Source organism: Lontra canadensis, unplaced genomic scaffold (genome assembly GCF_010015895.1).
Source record: "Lontra canadensis isolate GAN:19392208 unplaced genomic scaffold, GSC_riverotter_1.0 scaffold42, whole genome shotgun sequence".
Classification (NCBI taxonomy): domain Eukaryota; kingdom Metazoa; phylum Chordata; class Mammalia; order Carnivora; family Mustelidae; genus Lontra; species Lontra canadensis.
In genome coordinates, this window is record NW_022631036.1 from 14,821,889 (window position 1) to 14,828,940 (window position 7,052).

Below are 7,052 nucleotides of genomic sequence, written 5' to 3' on the forward strand. Positions count from 1 at the left end.
TGCTGATGTTGTTCCTCAAGGAAGCACAACTTTGGGAATGCTCATATCTGCTCTCTCTCAGACCACATCCGGCTGTTAACCTCCACTAATTGCAGGCTGATTGCTCTATTGTTTTCATAATGCCATTCCTGTACAAACAAATCTAATCAAATTGTGGCTCTTTTGAAAGAAAATTTTGTTGTTTTTGTTTTTGTTTTAAGATTTTATTTATTTATTTGACAGAAAGAGATCACAAGTAGGCAGAGAGGCAGAAGCAGGCTCCCTGGTGGAGCTTGATCCCAGGACCTTGATATCATGACCTGAGCTGAAGGCAGAGGCTCAACCCACTGAGCTACCCAGGTGCCCCACTGAAGGAACAGTTTTTGATGTCAGCATTTAATATTTGTTCTAACCCCAGGAGGGTTCCTCCCAGCTGTCTTATCCTCCTTTCTTTCCTGCAAACTAACCAGCCTCAGTCTTGGCTATATCTTCATTAGATTCATAAATCAAATTCCTTCCCAACTGCCTTTTATTACACATCTACTATTTTTAAGAGCATCCTTAGGCTTAAATTTTTCTACTTAGCTATTGCAAATGAAGACAGTTACTTTGGGAAGAGATTAGGAGATATATGGTTCATGGCCTGCCTCTTTTAAGATAAACTCTCTGAGTCAGGGCTTAGGAGCTGAGAGTAGGGACAATAGGTCCTCTTACCTTGCTTCTTCTGATGGGGAACTACCATGTCAGGAGCTGAGGGAAGGGTTACCAGGACCTCAGTACTTCTAGCATGCTACTCCCAAAGTAGAGCCTCTGGACTAGAAGCTGGGACTGGGCAGATGGGATTTCCTACCTCTTGCTACACTCACTCAGGAATTAGCCTGGGCAACAGGCAGTTGGGGGCAAGGTGAGAAATGCTAGGGTCCTGGTAGTCCTAGGAAGAAAGCCCTCTAGCTGGGAGCTAGGAGGGTGAGGGTGCAGAATCTGCCTGCGTGATTTGGGAGGGGAAAAAGAGGGAGTAGTTCAAATACCATACACTTGCTTTTCATACCTAGTTGTTTTTCTTTTTTTAACCTAGATTTTCTTCAGTGGATTTTTTTTTTTCATTTGTCATTTGCCTTAGGATCATTTCCAGAAGTTTTGAATGATCTATTTTTGTTTGCCTGTTGTTTGTAATTTTGATCCTGGATCAAGCCCCGCATCGAGCCCCACATCAGGCTTTCTGCTCAGCAGGGAACCTGCTTCCCCCTCTCTCTCTCTGCCTGCCTCTCTGCCTACTTGTGATCTCTGTCTGTCAAACAAAATCTTCAAAAAAAATTTTTTTTGGACCATTTTCACTGGGGAGCAAATCATTAGAACTCCTCATGTTGTCATGCCAGCAATTAATTGTACAGCATTTTAAAAATTTTAAACTAAATTTTTAATTTAACTATGTTGTTTTTGTGTAGACATGACCTATAGCCCATATATATTTCAGAGTTTCTACACATCAGAATTCTTTTATATTATCTGTAACTGCAACTTTTGCCAGACCTCTGCATTGTCTGTTCTCTGCCTAGGACTCCCTTTCTCCAGATATTTGCAAGGTTTACTCCCTCTCTTCCTTCAGATAATTGTTTGAGAATCGTCTTTTTAGCAAGGCTTTCTTTCACCATCCTATTTAACACTGAATTCCTCCCTGCCAAAACTGGCATACTTATCCCCTTTTGCAATTTTTTTTTCTTTTTTGGTCACAGACTTTATTATTATTATTATTATTATTAGAGAGGGAGGGACAGAAAGAGAGAGAGAGAAAGGGGCAAAGAGGAAGAAAATCTCAAGCAGGTTCCATGCCCAAAGTAGAGCCTGTCTCAGGGCTCAATCTCACAACCCTGAGATCATGACCTAAGCCAAAATCAAGAGTCAGATGCTTAACCAACTGAGCCACCCAGACGCCCCCAGAGACTTTATTCTTAAACTTCTTTTGTTCACTACTGAATCCGTAGCACCTTAAAGTGTTCTGCACATAGTAGACACTAAAGAAAAGAAAGTTAAAAGAATTTCTTAACATCTTACATGTATTAACTCATCTAATGTAGATTGATGATTGTAAATTGTGAGAGTAACTGATAGCTAATAATAATGCTTCCTACTCTCCAGACACAGAAACTGAGGTACAGATAATGAACACAATGAGGCCATGGTAAAGGTAGGATTTGAACCCATGCCACATGACTATTAGATTAAACTTCCATTCAGTCTCATTCTCCTCACTCCCAGATACTGGTTTCCTCTCCAGAGTACTAACTCAGCTAATTCCAGCTAACATGTTAAAAAGACATAGGCTGATACTAGTTAGGATTAAGATTCCATAATAATCACATTTTAATGATGAAATCTTAAAAATCAAATATCTTTGAGTTTTTTTAGGTAATATTTCCAGCAGGACATAGAGAGAATTATTTCTCCAAAAAAAGAAATTTGATTGGTGCTTCTCAAACAAGGAGTGGCTTATCTGCCCTGTTTATGAGTATCCAGCAACATTCACTAAATTAAATGAGGTATAACAGCTGTGAAATGTATAGTTAGTTACACACTCTTAGTTTCTAGGAATCATGTTAATGCAGTTGGGTGTTTTATTGACCAATCTCAGTATAAATAATCAAAAACCCCATGAAAAGCATCCCCATAAAGCTAAACTGGAATGGAAACTTAAAAAGATGTATTAAAATCAACATTTCCATACCCAGTGAAATGGAAAAATAGGACTTAATGATACTACTGTCTGACTTAACAGAAATAAAAATTGTATGATTATACCATAAATTAAATAATAAATATTATCAATGGGTATATATAAATAGTGCAATTATGGATTATTTAAAATTTTCTATATTTTCTATATATTCAAATAAATGTATCATTTTTGGAATCAGCACAAAAGCTGGTTAAATGTTAGAAAACACTAAAGAAGTTTGTGTTCATAAGGAGAAGCTTTAATTGCTAAACATGTAACTAAACCTATTTATCTCCATGTTGTTTTTCTATGTGTAAGGGATAATACAGATGTTTTTATATATGTAAATACTTTAATAATTTATAGATTCATTCTACACAGGTACGGTAAAGATCTACTATTTCTGAAACATACTATATAAATAATACAAATGGATGTCTCTACTTCACCTTTGTTAAAAATTTTATTTAAATTCATAATTAACATATAGTGTATTATTAGTTTCAGAGGTAGAGTTCAGTGATTCAGTGATTCATGGGCATATAACACCCAGTGCTCACTACATCATATGCCCTCCTTAAGGCCCATCACCCAGTTACCTCTTCCCTCTACCCACCTCTGCTCCAGCAACCCTCAGTTTGTTTCCCATAGTTAAGAGTCTCTTATGGTTTGTCTCCTTCTTTGATTTCATCTTATTTTTTTATGTAAAGACTTCTTGTTATGAAGTGTTAGTCTTTATTACCAGAAGGGGCAGTAGAGTAGAGGTTAAGAGCTTAGGCTCTGGGACCACACGGCTCAGGTGCAAACCTCAGCTCCATCACTTAGTAGCTGTGGGATAGTGAACAAGCTACTTATAGCCTCTGTGGTTCAGTCTCTCCATCCATAAAATGGAGGCAGTACTAACTCCCTGTTTTATAGGGTTGTGGTAAGGATTAAATATCAAGCACTTAGACAATGCCCAGATATGTAAGTGTTTGCTATTATGATCATTACCAAGTTGGCAGCCTCTTCAAGGTAAGGGAGCTATTTTATTTACTCCTCTGTAGTACTACTATCCCTTGCATATAAAAAAAAAATCAATCAATGATTCTAGAATGAATGACAGGTTTAATTAATCTGAGAACTGAAGTTAAAATCCTTCCTACATAGTCACTAAAACAAAAATTAGAAGGTTTCATGGACTATCATGTATGAACTCTCTAGTGTGAACTCTCAGTATTTCTCTTTGGTTCCCTAGTAATAAGAACTCTGAGAAGAGGAACCCACTTCTAACTTTTAACTGTAATTCTAGAGATTTTACTGGATACACAAATAAGAAATTTAGAATGTTAGCCAGGACTCTATATGAAAGTAAGAGAACTCCAATTCTAAGCAGTTCATGTAAAAGAAGAAAAGGAGATGCAGATGGCTCATGTAGCCATAATACAGGGAGAGGTCCTGACACTGGCCTTTGGGATGCCTAGAATCAGATGGGTCAGTCTGTCTGCCCAGCTATTTCTGGAGGTATGCTCTCTCTTGGTTTCTCTCCTCACTCTGTCTCTTGTTCTGTTTCTTTCTTCCATGTTGGCTTTATTCTCTCCCACTGCAGGCAGTTTCTGTGTAGGAAGGTGACATGGCTGCCAGCAGTCCTAAACACATATCCTCAGATCCTCTCAGAGAGGAGAGAAATCTTACCCAACATCTCTCATTATAAAAGATGCCATGGAAGGCTTTCTCAGGCCCTCTTTAGGTATTGTGTCCATCCCTAGAGAGAAGTATTATATAAAACAGGCACTGGTCTCCTGATTCCAGGGTTTGTTATTGTTATTTGTTTGTTTATTCAGACTGTTAGGATTACTTTGGTGAATTCTTTATTCTTCCAGTGTCTGATTTTATACCTCATGGTATGCCTATAGTTACTCTTTCCATGACCACACCCAGCTGTTAAAACCCACTAACGTCTAGAGGTGAAAAAGTGGTTCCCCCAAAACCATGTAGACAGCCCAGACAGACTTTAGGAATGCCAAATATCAGGGAACTATCTCAGTTTGTATCTAATATATCAAATAATTTAAGGGATTGTATTAAATTACGGAATATTAAATTATGGAATACATTACTAAGGTAGGACCTATATACTTAACTGAAAATATCCCAAAACATGAATATCTTAGCTCTCTATGAGGATTACATACAGTATTAATGTGATCAGCTAACCTCTCCTACTTCTTTTAAGTTCAATGATTACAGTGATGGTACTCTACCTGGAAAAAGGTAAAGCCTAAAGATACTTCCAAGATCACTTACTATCCCTAATTTTCTATTAAAGCAAAATGTACATTGTTTTATTATCAATGCAAAACATAGAAATTAGTGCCTTAAATCTCTCTCTGGTTTTTGTGAATCTTACCAGATTAGCCTGGGGGAGGGTGAGGAAGGCTCGGTATAATTATTATGTGAAGCATGATAAGAACTGATGTACCAAAAGATTTCTAAGCCACAGTGAACTCAAGCCCAAGGCATCCCTAGACTGGCTCACTAACACCACAATAACCAAACACTGCCCACAACAGGCAAAAAGAGCCATTGTAGACAACTGGACTGAAGGAAAAAGCAGCTCAGCTACAACAGCAGGGCATGCACATCACACGTAGGAGATATCCCTGAAGTGCCATGTTCTTATGAACAGGGAACACTGCATGGCAGGGCACTATAGGACCTCTTCTTCACAAAGCCATTACTTTCAAATACAGGAGATGTAGCTGTCTTTCCTAACACACAGAAACAGACCTAAAGAGACAGGGGCATATGTCCCAAATGAAAGAACAAGACAAAATCATAGCAAGAGACCTAAGCAAAATGGAGATAAGTAACACACTTGACAGAGAATTTAAAGTAATGATCATAAAGATCTCACTGGGCTTGAGAAAAGAGTGGAGTACATCAGTACCTTTTTACATGAGGTAAAAAAGAAAAAGAGATGAAGAACATAAAAATGAAATTAAAAATACACTGGATTAAATAAATGGTAGACCAGAAGCAGCAGAAGAACAAATCAGTGACCTGGAAGACAGTAATGGAAAGTCATCAAGTTGAGCAGCTGAGAGAAAAAAATAATTATGGAAAATGAGGACAGACTTAGAGAACTCAGCAATACCATCAAGTATAATAACATTCATGGTACATTAGGGATCCCAGATGGAGGAGAGAAAGAAAAGGGGGCACAAAATTTATTTGAAGAATTAATAGCTGAAAATTTCCCTAATCTGGGGAAGGAAATAGAAATCTAGATCCAGGAGGTATAGAGATACCCCTCCCACCAAAATTGACCCAAGAACGTCCATACCAATGTAATTTAGATGGCAAGAATTAGTGATAAAGAAAGAACTTTAAATTAGCAAAAGAAAAGAAAGCATTTACAGAGAAGGGGCAACCCAAAAAGGTGATCAGCTGATTTTTCAACAGAAATTTTGCAGGTCAGAAGAGAGTGGCATGATATATTCAAAGTGCTGAAAGGAAAAAAATCTGCAGGCAAGAACATTCTATCCAGCAAGTCTATCATTCAGAATAGAGGGAGAAATGAAGAGTTTCCCAGACAAACAAAAGTTAGAGGAATTCATGACCACTAAATCAGCCCTACAAGAAATGCTGAAGGGAACTCTTTAAGTGGAAAGGAAAGACCATAAGTAAGGGTAAGGAAAGTAGGAAGCACAAAAGCAGTAAAAATAAGTGTATGTGTAAAAATCAGTCAGGGGACTCAAAAAATAAAAGGATATAAAGTATGACACCATATACCTAAAACATGGGGAGGAGTAAAGAATGAGTTCAAGCTTAAGCAATCATCAACTTAATACTGACTGCTGTACAGAAGATGTTATATACAAACTGAAGCGTAACCACAAATCAAAAATCAGTAGTAGAGATGCGAAAAAATAAAGAGAAAGTAATCCAAGTATATCACTAAAGAAAGCCAACTAATCATGAGAGATCAAGAGAAGAAAGGAATGGAGAAGAAATACAAAAACAACTATAAAACAAGTAACAACATGGCAATAAATGCATACTTATCAATAATAATTACTTTGAATGTAAATAGACTAAATGCTCCAATCAAAAGACATAGGGTGATGAACTGGATAAAAAACAAGACCCATCTGTACATGTCTACAAGAGATTTATTTCAGACCTAAATACACATGCAGATTGAAGTGACCAGATGGAGAAGCATTTTTCATGCAAACGGAAGTGAAAAGAAAGCTGGGGTAACAATACTTATATTTGACAAAACAGACTTTAAAACTAAGATGGGAAACGATCTAAATGTACAATAATCACAAATTTAAAAAGAAAGTATGGCATATCCATGTACTAGAATATGATC